The sequence below is a fragment of the Oncorhynchus nerka genome, linkage group LG23, assembly GCF_034236695.1.
Source record: "Oncorhynchus nerka isolate Pitt River linkage group LG23, Oner_Uvic_2.0, whole genome shotgun sequence".
NCBI lineage: Eukaryota > Metazoa > Chordata > Actinopteri > Salmoniformes > Salmonidae > Oncorhynchus > Oncorhynchus nerka.
The window spans coordinates 17,335,154-17,349,812 of record NC_088418.1 but is presented as its reverse complement, the minus strand read 5'-3'; the positions used below and the strand labels follow the sequence as shown (position 1 = coordinate 17,349,812).

The window sequence follows — 14,659 nt, the reverse complement described above, 5'->3', positions numbered from 1 at the left end:
CAGCATGCTGTCTGATTGGTCCAGTTTGAAAATTATACCGGCCAGGTTGTTTGGAACCAGATCGAGAGGACTGCAGATCAATGTTTGTGTGAATAAAAATACACAGTATGTCAGTTATTATAGTATTTCAACGTTTTTATAAATATAGCTACAAAAGATAGGTGCATAACCTTTGGACTCTCTAAGCCAACGCGTTATGTCGTCTTTCCAGTAGCTAACGGCTAGCCTTTAGCTAGCTTATTCAAATTGTATTTGTCACATACACGTTAAGCATATGTTATTGCGGGTGTAGCGAAATGCTTGTATCAAAAGAGTAAAGGACATCATAAACAATGTGAAATGTCTGTCTTTTAGAGTGATGGATACGTGTTTGGACAAGAAACCAGAGAAAGTGGGACCGATTGTGGTTGAGGATTTGAGAGAGAATTTGTTTGCTGATTGTTGTGCAATTCCATCTGCTATGCCACAGGTTTGTTTCTTGATGTGACGAGTTAACTTGTTATGCTATATAGCTAGATGTAGGAATTTGTTTCATAGCTTCATCTTTTAACTAAATCCCAATAAAATGCTGTCTACTTATCTGCGTACAGGATTCTGTATTATTTGAGAAAGAGCATCTGCGGGCCTACCTCAGGATACGTCCCTTTACCGCAGAAGAGAATGAAAGTGGTGAATCTCAGGTATTTTCCCATGACACACATTCAGTATACTAAGGAGCATTATGATTGATCCGAATGCTGTGGTACATACTCCTTTTCCTCCGTTTGAATCTAGGAATGTGTCTCCATGGAGCCACCAGACACCGTTTTACTCAGGGCACCTAGGACCTCTTTATCAACCAGACGACAAACCAGTCACTCAGATGGTGACAAACCAGTCTCTCAGACAGCCCAACGATTTCAGTTCACCCAGGTAAGGCCTTCGCTGGCTGTTTGATTAGTAGCTATTTGTAAAGATGTACTTTTTCTAAGAAATTAGTGTGGACATTTTTCTTAACCCCCCCCATCCGTGCCAGGTGTATGGCCCTGACACTACACAGAGGCAGATGTTTGATGGCACAGTGAAACGTCTGGTAAGGGATGTTCTAGAAGGAGGGAATTCTGTTGTCTTCACATATGGAGTCACCAACGCTGGGAAGACATTCACATTACTCGGTCAGAATCTATTGAAACATTATTATTATAAAACATTATTTTTTTTTTGCATGTTTCCAATGTGCACTTTGACCTCTGTTTTATACCCGCCGCTCACCACAATAAAACAATTGTGTGACAGATACAGCTTCATGTTAAACACTTTTGGCATTGTGCCTTTTTAACTCTTAATCTATTTTTACATCTAGGCCCTGAGAGTGATGGTGGAATTTTGCCAAGGTCGTTGAACGTGATCTTCAACAGCATTGAGGGCAGAGTCTACACGCGGAACGATGTCAAACCACATCGATGCAGAGACTTCACCAGGCTCACAAAGTTCCAGCAAGATGAAGAGACTACAAATAAGCTAAACCTCTTGAGACTGTCAAAGGAGGTGAGGTTTACCAGTAAAACCTCATGCACAATGCCCACTTTGCTTTCTCTCTGAATGTACATGAGTCTGACTACTTTCTTTCCATCTTTCTTTTCTTCAGTGTGGTTTTCTGAAAAGTACGATGAGCTCCGCTTGCAGGTCAACAATACTGGAGGGTAAGAAACTTTTTTTCAGGCTTTGAATATTTTAAGTACAGCAGCTATGTATTTTGAGAATTTCTTGATACTCATTTTGACACCAAATAAACACTTTAATTGACACTGTTGTTATATCAATGTAAGATTTGTTGTCTGATTGACAGGTTCTTCCTTAAGCGATGTCAGTGATCGGGGGGAAGGAGACAGGTTCTGCCTGGATGTGGACTCTCACACTAAATACTCTGTGTGGGTGTCCTTCTGTGAAATCTACAATGAGAATATCCACGACCTACTGGAGCCCATTCCTAATGGCTCACATAGGAGAACCGTCCATCGGCTGTCCCAGGACATCAATGGCAACACCTTTGTGAAAGGTAATATCCCTTTGATTGAATATGCGAGGTATTAGTCTAGATACTATTAGATTTCAGTTCATACGGAACATACACATGGTTTCTCTTGTAGCTCTAAAGTGGGTTCAAGTAAGCAATTTCGAGGAGGCGTACAAAATCATGAAGATCGGAAAGAAGAACCAGAGTTTCTCCTGCACGAAGCTCAACAACGTCTCCAGCAGAAGCCATAGCATATTCTCCATTCGGATCTTGCGTATTGAAGATGTTGGTGTACCCAGAGTCCACACAATTAGCGAGTACGTGACCAAGTTATTCAGTGTTTTTTTCCCCCCTTGCTCTTCTCCAGGTTGTCCTGTTTTTATTCATGGTTGTGTGTTATGTCTAAGGTTGTCGTTGTGTGATCTGGCTGGATCGGAGAGATGTGGAAGGACTCAGAATAAAGGAGTGCAGCTAAAAGAGGCTGGCAACATCAACACCTCATTGCTGATTCTGGGCAAATGCATCAACACTCTGAGGCTCAACCAGCAAGCCAAGTGAGTATTTGACCTGTATAGAGATGAATGCTTTTACACACACTGACTGCGTGTTTGTTTCTAATAAACCAATATAATGCTCCTTTTATGTACATATCTTCCAGGTTCCGACAACATGTGCCCTTCAGAGAGAGCAAGCTCACACACTACCTCCAGGGCTTTTTCTCTGGTAGAGGGAAAGCCTGCATGATCATCAACATCAACCAATGCGCCTCCATGTACGACGAGACGCTCAACGTCCTCAAGTTCTCCGCTGTCGCCCAAAAGGTCAGTCGGTGGAGCTTTATAAGGAAGCGTAAGCTTGTGGTTGGTAATATAGGTGGGGAAAAATGCTCATTTATCTTATTTCTTTATGGTCTCTCAGGTGGTGGTCCTCAATATCAAACCAGTCCTTGCCCCAAATATATCTGCCAGAGAGGTGTCCCTCATCATCAACAATGCTGACTGCAAAGACCTATGGAGTAGGAGGAAGAGCTCCATGGTGGCTTGGGAAACCACTCTGGAGGATTTGCAGGAAGATGAGGATGATGAAGAGGAAAGTTGTGATGAGGGAATGGCAGAGGAAACCATTCTTGAGGTGAGAGAAGAGGACAAGATGGCACTTGAAGACTTCAGCAATGTTTTGTCCATATTCAATATGTTGTGATACTAATTAATTTTCACTGACTGTTAAATATTGATTTTGTTGTGTATTTTAATTGCTCTGGTGGAGGAACTAAAGCAGAAGCTTCTGAAGGAGGAAGCTGAGAAATTGGCTTTGGAGTCTCACATCCGTGAAGAGGTCACCATCGAGTTCATGGAGCTATTCTCCAAAATGGAAAGTGATTACAAGTAAGTAGTCAATGCATTTCCCTCTCTTTAAAAGAGTTGTCAATCTTAGCTGTTGTCTGTAGATGCATTGACTGAACAATGTTTTTGTCTTGCAGCGAGCGTCTTGCGAAAGAGAGGGAGATCACAGAGGACCGAGTGGACAAGAGGTTGGAAATCCTGAAAAATTTAGTCGGCAAGAGTGTCAGCGAGTGTGCAAGTGTCTCTTGTGACAAGGAAACAACAAGGGTAAGTCTCATTCAGATCACAGGTCATAATATCAGATCTGGCAGAAAATACAACTTCACCACTATCATCCTTACCTGTTCTTGTTTGAATAGCATGATTAATTATTTCTGATATCTTTGTTTTCCATCACAGGAGGATAAGGTAGGGCTCTTGGAGGGGATCGTTGACACTATGCGAGACGACCTGGCTAGAATCAGGAGGGATGCGGAGGCTGCACAGACCTGCCTGGTGGACCTTCCTGAGTCACCTGGCACTGTGGCCAGCCTGATGAAGCAAGTGGACGACTTATCAGAGGAGCTCCTCAAGACCCAACAGCAACTCAAACTCAAAACCAATGGTATGTATAATGTGTCTCACTTACTGGGATTTGATCATGATAAATATTCTGTATTTAGCTCAAGTGTGTTTCCCTTCTGTTTACAGAAATGGCCGAAATGAGCATTGAAATGAAAACATTGTGCGGACAGCTAGAGGAAGCAAAGGAGGTAAGCCTGGCTTGATATTGATGCCTGATGTCTTTTGTTGCATATGAGCACTGAATGAAAGGTTGGGTTAGACTTGATGGTTTTCCATATTTTGATTGCATGCAGAATTTGGAATCTCAGACGCAGAATTTTGAGGCCTTAATGGAAACCTGCCATGAGAAAGACAATGTGATAACCAAGCTGCAGGAAGCAATGGACCAGAATAGTGAGGCTTCAACTAGGGATGTAAGTAAATTATTTCATACTTGCACCTGCATTAATGGCATATGTGGGGTTGCATTGTTATCAGTTGAAGTGTATGTAGTATGATCCATCACAGAACCTCTGTATATGATAATATGCATTCCCTTTCACTGTTTTTGTCAACAGAGGGCCTTGGTTGACTCCATCAAGGAGGAGATCCTGAGCTTGAAACAGAATTGTAAATGTATGAACCGGGGCAGTCCCAGTTCTGAGGAGGGCAGAAAACGCCATGCAGATGTCCTGGAAGACCTTGATGATCAGCCTGCCCTGAAGAAAGGTAGTCGTCGTCGTCGTATCCCCCCCCCCACCCCAAAAGGGTTTCATCTTGTATCAGGCTAATAGTCCTTATGTTTCCATTTACTTATAGGGTTCTGTATCTGTCTGACCTTCTCCTTTACTCTCTCCAGGGTGTCTTGAGGTCGAGCGTCTCATTCTGGCAGACGAGTTGGAGAAACTCCAGGTGGTATGTCGCCAAAAAGACATGACCATTTCACAGTTAAAAGAAGAAAACGAGGCGACGGTTCAGAAGTTGGAGACTGTCAAAGGAGAGATAAAGAACGAAGTCGCTGAAGAGCTCAAACGTGAGAGGGTTTCATTCGAACAGACTGTCCAGAAGCTCAGCGATGATCTGGAGGAGCAGAATGGTTGTTGTGAAGCTGTTTTGGCCTCCAAAAAAAAAAAAAGAGACAGCCAGGCTCTCCAAAGACAACAAAGCTCTGGTCAACGGCATTTTCCAGCTCCAGCAGACATCATTGAAAGTGGAGTCTTCGGTGAAAACTCTCCAAACAGAACTTACCGAACAGACTGAGAGGTCCGCCAAGCTTCCAGAGGAGCTAGAAGCAGCCAGAGCACTCTCGAAGGGTCTTAAAGACAAATCCAACCAAAAATACCAAACCATTGAATCTTTGACTTTGGAAACAGAACGACTCCGGAAGGATGCGGAGGAACTGAAGGTCTCTTCTGCACAGAGGAACAACTCCAAGTTCCATGACACCATAGATGCCATGAAGAGGCAGTGTGAGATCTTGGTGGAGAAGTCGGTTCAGAAGAGCCAGCGGATAGCTGACCTGGAGCAGGAGCTCAACCAGGTCAGAGAGCAGCTCTCTGGACAGGAGGAACTCTGCAACCAGCTGGAGACACAGTGGTCGGAGGCCCAATTCAACCTACAGGGCTACGAATTAGAGAACGGGGCTTCAAATGAAATTATGAAGAGTTACGCCGACCTCAAAAAGGTGTCAGGCTACCAGAAGGAGCAGATCGTGGACCTGGAGGTGCAGGTGCAGGCCTCTGGAGGCAGCTCGGGGAGGGTTGTAGAGTTGGAGAAGCAGCTGGCTGAGATGAAGGCCCAGTGCAGAGCTCTGCAAGAGAGACTAGAAGAGGCTCAACGGAAACTGGAGGAGGTGGAGAGTCATGGAAAGTCCAAGGAAAAGGTGATTGAAGACATGCGTCTTGCACTGACAGAGCAGGAGAGGACACAGACCGAACAAGAGCAGATTCTGGAAGCCAAGATGAAAGAGATTGAGGCTTTAAGTGAAGGTGAGTGGTCATACACTTTTGTAGAATTCCCCCCCACCCCCTCCCCCATTGATTTCAACATGTATCTTCATTCAAAAACATTAAGTGGATTTGTCTGGAATGTCTAAATTTTGGATTTAAGAGCTGACAAGTTTGAAGGGTGGCTGCCTACAGAAAAACACAAACGGTGCCAAGTCCTCCCATGTCCTCAACGACTGTCCCGGCCAGTGCGAGAACGTGAAGTGGGAATGTCAACGGACCGAAGAGAGCTTGAGGGTAAGATCACTACTCGACGTCCCTCCTGAAACTCGAGCCATTTACGTTTCTGTCTGAGATGGGACGGTGTACGCACACGTGGTGAGGAAAGTAACCATTCCTTTTGATATCCTCCTAGCTGTCTAATGAACAGTATGAGTCGGAGAGGTGGCTTGAAGAGAAGGCCATTCTGATGAAGGTAGCCAATGGGCCAGAGGAGGAGAAGAGTCCGTGCCTGGCCCTGGAGTTCTTGAGAGGGTGTTCAGAAGAGCTCCGCTGTAGTCAGCTGCAGACTGAAGAGGTAAATGGGATCATTCTGACTCTGAATAATGAACGCATTCGAACTGCTGGGCTTGTAATGGCGTCTCTGGGTCAAACGCAGTACTTAACAGTTTGACTGCGTAGGCAGTGAATGTGCAGCGGGAACTTCCTTTGATGAAATGAGTACAGAATAAGGTCACAGAAATAGCATTTTGGAGTCTCTGTGACAGTCTAGTTTTCATTGGAAACCTTTTACCTCATCACTTATATTCAAGTTGCTTTTTTGTAGTTTTTTTAATCCTCAATTTGGTGTTATCCAATTGGTGGTTAGTCTTGTCCCATCGCTGCAACTCGTGTACGGTACGGACTTGAGAGAGGCGAAGGTCGAGAGCCGTGCGTCCTCCGAAACACAACCCAACCAAGCCGCACTGCTTCTTGACACAACGCACGTTTAGCCCGGTGGCCAGCCGCACCAATGTGTCGGAGGAAACACCGTACACTTGGCGACCGTGTCAGCGTGCATTCGCCCGGCCTGCCACGGAGTTCGCTAGAGTGCGATGGGACAAGGACATGCTTGCCGGCCAAACCCTCCCCTAACCCGGGCGACTCTGGGCCAATTGTACGTCGCCTCATGGGTCTCCCGGTGGGTCTCCCGGCTCCCTGCGACACAGCCTGGTATCGAGCCAGGATCTGTAGTGACACAGCTAGCACTGCGATGCCTTAGACCGCTGCACCACTCGGGAGGCCCTAGTCGCATGATCTTCGATCCATCTGATGTAGTGTAGAGACCTCTTCAGCAGAATATTACCAGCCTATGTCTTATCACATTATTCCAATGAAATGATATGTAGTTGCAGGGAAAGCTGGTGCAATTTCAGACAGGTGCAATTGACAGTATGTCTCACCATAAGGACTGTCGGCCTCTAATAGTTCTGTTTTCAGGAGACCTTGCCAAAGCAGCCCTCTGGGAAAGAAGAGAGCAGGGAGGAGAGTGGCTCTCTGGTGGAGGCCCTCAAATTAGAGATGCAGAAACTCCAGGAGAGGAAAGCAGACCGAGAGAGAGAACTCAGGGAGCTCAACGAGCACGCCAACTTCCAAACACAAGAGGTCAGTATAGATCAGAGGATCATTGGGCTGCTTCCCATTCTGAGTGGTTGACTGTTTCCTTGTCATTTTTCAGCCACAACATCAGGGATAGACTCATCCAGGGCCTAAATGTAACTTTTTGGTCCACCAGCCACTTTGGCAGGTAGATTTTCTTCTTCTTTTTTTTACCTTACTGTGAAATGCCGACTGAAAAAAAATGTAATCTGAAAGTAACACGATATTTACATAACAATAACGAGGCTATATACAGGGGGTACCGAGTCAATGTGCGAGGTAATTTATAAAGTGACTATGAATAGTTAATAAACGACGAGTAGCAGCAGTGTAAAAACACTGGGGGGGATATGTCAATGTAAATAGTCCAGGTGGCCCTTTTGATGAATTGTTCCTTTAGTCCTAGTCTCAGCGCTTCACGTGCGTAAGCACAGCCCCCAGCCAGGCAGTGTTGCAGCGCAGAAAGACTTTGAAAACAGCTACTGCAGCATTTATTTTGCTATAAATGTGATCATACTTGACTTTTTATTCACAAATATGAGTGAAATGCTCACAATGTGGAGCCCTGACCACCCACCAACATGGCTGGTGAAGTAGACATCTTACCTGATAATTCAAAAATCTCCCAGCATTTGGCAGGTGTTCATTTTAGCCCCTGGACTCATCCCAATATGGGTGTAAAAAGAACATTCCTATTTTATATTTTGTGGTCTGTGTGTATAATGTTGGCCTGTCTGTCTGGGCAGGAACTGGACTTCTCGGAGGTGTCCACAGACGGCAGCCGAGAGCATCGCTTCCCCAAACCAGAGCTGGAGATCCAATTCACCACTCTGCAACCCAACAAGCTGAACATCCGGAGGCAGGGAGAGGACAAAATCACCCGCTCAGCCAGGAAGAGAAAAAGCAACGAGATGGAGAAGGTACAGATCAAAGTGTGTGTTTGATAACAGATAGAATATCTGAAAATAAGGTCCAGTAGATCTCAAGTTAATTTGACTGAAAACCATAACATTTGCATATCTCTTGAATCTCATTACACTTCCTCAAAATGTTAGACATGGAAAGCCTGGGGTTGACCTGCATTTTTTATTTTGTTTGTGCTTGTGCATGCATGTGAGAGGATGAGAACATCTCAACAGACTGCTGGGTATTACCCAGAATCCAGCCCTTCCAGAGAGCAAGCAGCAGATGCACAACAAACACGACAGTGACCACGTTTACATTCACACAGTATTCCAGATAGTTGCTCATTTCCCGGTTAAGGTCTTATTCAGGATAAGGTGTTAACGTGCACCTACTCTTACAGCATATACTCTTCCTGGTGTCCAAACAGGTTTATAACAACAACAACTTAACCACCTACATCAGGGGTGTTGAACGTATGGCAAGATCTGGCCCGTGCGGGGGTCCAATCTGGCCCGTGGGTAGTTTGAGAAAAAAATGACAAGAACCAAACTGAAACTGTGTAGGAAGGATAATGGACCTGCATTCGTACAGTTTTTTTTTGTCCAGCTCGCTAATAATCACTGAAACGAAAGCTACAACAACAAAAACATACGTTTTGATGTATAGGAAATATAACCAATTTTCCGTGCGCCCCTCCGGACCTTGTTGAAGAACGAATGCGGGCCTATTAGTTTGACACCCCTGGCCTACATCATAAACAAAACAATGCATCATACAAGAAGTTATTACATCACTACGCTGTCACTACAAATGTACAATATAAAATGTACAGTATTACAATGTGTTTGTGGTTTTACAGTCCGCGTTGTGCCATGAGGTGTTTTATCAGTGTTTATAAATCTGATTTTACTGCTAGCTTGAGGTACTTGATGTGGAAGAGTTCCATGTAGTCTATAGTTAGAAACCTGCAGTTTCCCTTGTCATTACTTGATGATCTAGAATACAAAATAAAGCCTTGCTCACCAGAATGATGTCATAAATCAATAGAATGAATGCATCAACAATCTAGTTGACATCGGTAAAGTTGTCTTTCATTTCTGTTTCTCTCGCAGAGCGAAAACGTTTAGGTACCGGGGAGTTTCCGTGCAAAAATGTTGAAATGACATCAGTTTGTTTTAAGGAAATGAAAAGCTGTGAACTATTTGGGATGTTTCTGGTAGTATTTCAGTTCGTCTTCGACTCTGTGGTTGAAAGTTTTTTATTTTATTTTTTAAGTCAGCTTTTATGACGGTAACATTTTTTTGGCCTTTACAATACAGTCCCTAAGCGTGCATTAGCATTTTCTCACGGTATTTCTCAAATGAGGTATTTCTCAAATTAACATTTGGTCTCTAATTTTACTGCAAGAAGCACTTCATTCTGCAGGAGTTAATATTATCAGAGGCATACAGTCCGTTCCACATAAGTTACTATTCCAACTATTACTCTTTCTATCTGAACATCAAAAGTTGGTACTAAGCGAACTGGATAAGATGTTCACATGCCACAGTATCCCGTCGAAGATCAGCATTTCCCAAGCATCTTATTGGGGTTTCTCAAAACCAGGATACAAGCTTATTTGGGTTATTTCAAACAGGATATGATGTTTATATGCGTATCCTGAATAATAATGGGATATTGGTGTGCATGTAAACCTGGTCAATGTCTCCACTCTCACTAAACTGAGAAACTACCTAAAAGCACCCTTCTCTGTTCAGCAGGATTGAGTTGTGCCAAAGAAGCAAGAGTAATGCCAACAGATAATGGGTTTATAAACAGTTGTGAGAACCTGGAAAACTACAGGCGCAATCCCTTCACATTCCAGTCTCGTGACAGATTGGATAGTATTTCAAGGTCCTGGTTGCAATTCCTCCTTTTTAAGTTATTTTGGAAAAAAGTATAAGCGCAATTCCACGGTAACTGAATGATGCTGAGACTTTTCACTTTAAAATGTAAAAAAAAAAATAATGTTTTACCTTTCTTTAACTAGGCAAGTCAGTTAAGAACTAATTCTTATTTACAATGACGGCCTACACCGGCCAAACTCGAACGACGCTGGGCCAATTATGCGCCGCCCTATGGGAATCCCAATCACGGCCGGTTGTGATACAGCCTGGATTCAAACCAGGTTGTCTGTAGTGAGGCCTCTAGCACTGAGATGCAGTGTCTTAGACCACTGCGCCACTTGGGAGCCCAAGTGTGGGTCAAAAGTATGTCAAACAATGGAATTGCCCATAACACAGATTTAACCAGATCCCTTTGAAATTAAGATCTCAATTATGCTATACATTCATCAAAGGACTGCATCATTCTGACTTGATTGCCTGACGAATTGAGCCCTTCATTGTAATACAACAATGTGTGTGTGTGTGTCCTCTCACAAATTCTAAAATGGTCTCTCTGTGCCTCAGGACCCTGTGGAAAGTGAAAACAAAAAGAATATAAAGTTGAGGAGGGACAACAGAGTGAACATGCAGGTAAGAAGAGAATCTAGACAAACATTTAAATATGTTACAACTTTGATCTTTGTCATAACTCATTTGAAAGCCACTAGTAAAGGTTAACCTGTGTGTACGTCATGTCAACAGTCGCCGACCGTGCTCTGTGTAAAAGCAGACCAGAAGAAGCAACAGACCCCAGCAAGTCTGAAATGCAAAAAGGATGGAAACCTCCAGAAGATTGGAGACTTCATCCAGAGTTCCCCAAGTCTGCTCGGAAGCAAAGGTTAGCAAGACTTGGCTGTTCTCCTTCACTGTTGTACTGCACACACATCAGACATTCTGCCAAAATGTTATTCTATTTTATAACGGTCTATCTCTCCATAGCGAAGACAATTATGGGGATTGTAAGTGGAAGACCTACAGAGCGAGAGAAAGACACAGCAGTGAAACCGAAGAGGACCAAGAGGAAACTGTACAAGACCGACATCTCCTCCCCTTTGAACATCCCGTCTCATCTGGTGAGTGACAACTGAGTGGGACTTGGCCTCCGAAGCCCAGGCTTTTCACGGTCTGTTTGAAAGCCTGGGAAAGTTCTCCTCAGACGACGATAAAAGGGACTAGAATATGGTGGAGTGTAGATGGGAACTAGTGACATGTAGCCGCTTAATAAATATTTCATGTAGGTAGAGCACCAAACGGAAAATATTCCCCACTTGCAAACAGCTAGCTAGCATAAGATACAAATAAGTAACACTGCATCGGCTTCTAAAACTCTGCCCGACATGGTAGGAAAAACAAGGAAATGCCTCTCCCGAGGGGAAATGTAATAGCGAATCAAATGCGAGCATTAACAGCCAGGGTTTCCATTCAAATGCAAAATACACGTTTTCCATACTTCTAATATTCGTGTCAACAAGACAAGATTTGGAAGGATGGCCTCGCGAGACTAGATAGGACTTGGATAGTTTGCTCTTTTAATGTGAAAATATTAAAAAGATGAATTGGACATGGATTGTGTCAAATCTTTATCTATTTAGGTGGTATTAACAAACCACTGGTGTGAGCTAACATTGGGTTGTCTTGTTCTTATGTTGCAGATCCTTGGTCTTGATCAAGATGAGAGAAAGCAACCGTCTCATTATCAAGAGGCAGCTATGGTCGAGAACAGCAAGGAAATGATTACAAACTTGGTCCAAAGTGTCTGAGAGTTTATTTCTTACTCTCTCATATATATATATATATATATATATACATACATACATACATACAGTGGGGCAAAAAAGTATTTAGTCAGCCACCAATTGTGCAAGTTCTCCCACTTAAAAAGATGAGAGAGGCCTGTAATTTTCATCATAGGTACACTTCAACTATGACAGATAAAAAACAAATAAAAAATCCAGTAAATCACATTGTAGGATTTTTAATGAATTTATTTGCACGTTATGGTGGAAAATAAGCATTTGGTCAATAACAAAAGTTTATCTCAATACTTTGTTATATACCCTTTGTTGGCAATGACAGAGGTCAAACGTTTCCTGTAAGTCTTCACAAGGTTTTCACACACTGTTGCTGGTATTTTGGCCCATTCCTTCATACAGATCTCCTCTAGAGCAGTGATGTTTTGGGGCTGTTGCTGGGCAACACGGACTTTCAACTCCCTCCAAAGATTTTCTATGGGGTTGAGATCTGGAGACTGGTTAGGCCACTCCAGGACCTTGAAATGCTTCTTAAGAAGCTACTCCTTCGTTGCCCGGGCGGTGTGTTTGGTATCATTGTCATGGTGAAAGACCCAGCCACGTTTCATCTTCAATGCCCTTGCTGATGGAAGGAGGTTTTCACTCAAAATCTCACAATACATGGCCCCATTCATTCTTTCCTTTACACGGATCAGTCGTCCTGGTCCTTTTGCAGAAAAACAGCCCCAAAGCATGATGTTTCAACCCCCATGCTTCACAGTAGGTATTGTGTTCTTTGGGTGCAACTCAGCATTCTTTGTCCTCCAAACACGACGAGTTGAGTTTTTACCAAAAAGTTATATTTTGGTTTCATCTGACCATATGACATTCTCCCAATCTTCTTCTGGATCATCCAAATGCTCTCTAGCAAACTTCAGACAGGCCTGGACATGTACTGGCTTAAGCAGGGGGACTCGTCTGGCACTGCAGGATTTGAGTCCCTGGCGGCGTAGTGTGTAACTGATGGTAGGCTTTGTTACTTTGGTCCCAGCTCTCTGCAGGTCATTCACTAGGTCCCCCTGTATGGTTCTGGGATTTTTGCTCACCGTTCTTGTGATCATTTTGACCCCGCGGGGTGAGATCTTGCGTGGAGCCCCAGATCGAGGGAGATTATCAGTGGTCTTGTATGTCTTCCATTTCCTAATAATTGCTCGCACAGTTGATTTCTTCAAACCAAGCTGCTTACATATTGCAGATTCAGTCTTCCCAGCCTGGTGCTGGTCTACAATTTTGTTTCTGGTGTCCTTTGACAGCTCTTTAGTCTTGGCCATAGTGGAGTTTGGAGTGTGACTATTTGAGGTTGTGGACAGGTGCCTTTTATACTGATAACAAGTTCAAACAGGTGCCATTAATACAGGTAACGAGTGGAGGACAGAGGGGCCTCTTAAAGAAGAAGTTACAGGTCTGTGAGAGCCAGAAATCTTGCTTGTTTGTAGGTGACCAAATACTTATTTTCCACCATAATTTGCAAATAAATTCATTAAAAATCCTACAATGTGATCTTCTGGATTTTTTTTCTCATTTTGTCTGTCATAGTTGAAGTGTACCTATGATGAAGATTACAGGCCTCTCATCTTTTTAAGTGGGAGAACTTGCACAATTGGTGGCTGACTAAATGCTTTTTTGCCCCACTGTATAGACATATATACTTTAAAAAAATTACCCTCTTTTGGAAATCAGTGTTTTGGTTTTCTAACAACCTATGTACGTATGTGAATACTGTCATTTTGTTTCTCATTTTCCATTATGTTTGAGAGAAAAAAAACTGAATTGTGCTTTTTAGAAGAAATTATTTTTATATTGACAAAAAAGTGTACACACTACAGGGAACATGACAAATGCCATACGTTTTTGTCAATGTACATTGGCGATGCAGCCCGTGATCAGAGAGCAGTACACATGGGACACATTGGGGGATAGAGTAGGCGTGGTTTAATCCTGCTCGACTGGGGCCAAGTGTATGTCACGGTCATTTATTCTCAGTGGCACCCAGGTGTGGCTGTCATCTAAGGAGAGTGATACATTTCATCTCTCACCCCTCGCCCCCTCTCTGTGGTGGGCCCCTGACAGGTCCCACTCACAGTGGTTCAGCCTCCGGTGGGCAATTAATGGGACATTGGCCAGTGTTTGTGTCTGTCATTGCTGTTGTCATTGAAAACATGTTTCCAATGATTACATGCTTTTTGTTCTCTGCAATACTTGGCTGTTGTTTTTTGTCGGCTTGTCCCCTTGCATGTTGGGTTTGATGTGCTTCTCGAAGTCTTGAGCCTCCTTAGCAGTGGAAAACATTTGTTGTGTTCTGGAAGGTTAAGGTGAGCTTTGATGGGTGGATGAAGCCACAGCTCAGGTTTAGCTTGCATAGTTGGGATCTCACCATGTTGTAGGTCACCTTCTGTTTTGGCACTCAGGTCTGGGTATATGCGGCTCCTCTTCCCTGCATATTTTGTAGGTCAGACCTCCAGATTCCGCTGCAAGGCAAACAATTTGTCTCTTGACTTCAAAGCTCTGGATCCATACAATCATACAACCAGAGCCATTGCAGATTTGACCGGCGCGGTGCGCAATGTTAATC

General features: G+C 43.6%; 1 pseudogene; it reads left to right on the top strand.

The window, feature by feature from the left end:
- The first annotated feature begins 27 nt into the window (after positions 1-27).
- On the top strand, positions 28-12,031 carry LOC115106366 (kinesin-like protein KIF20B; annotated as a pseudogene).
- Positions 12,032-14,659: the final 2,628 nt, after the last annotated feature.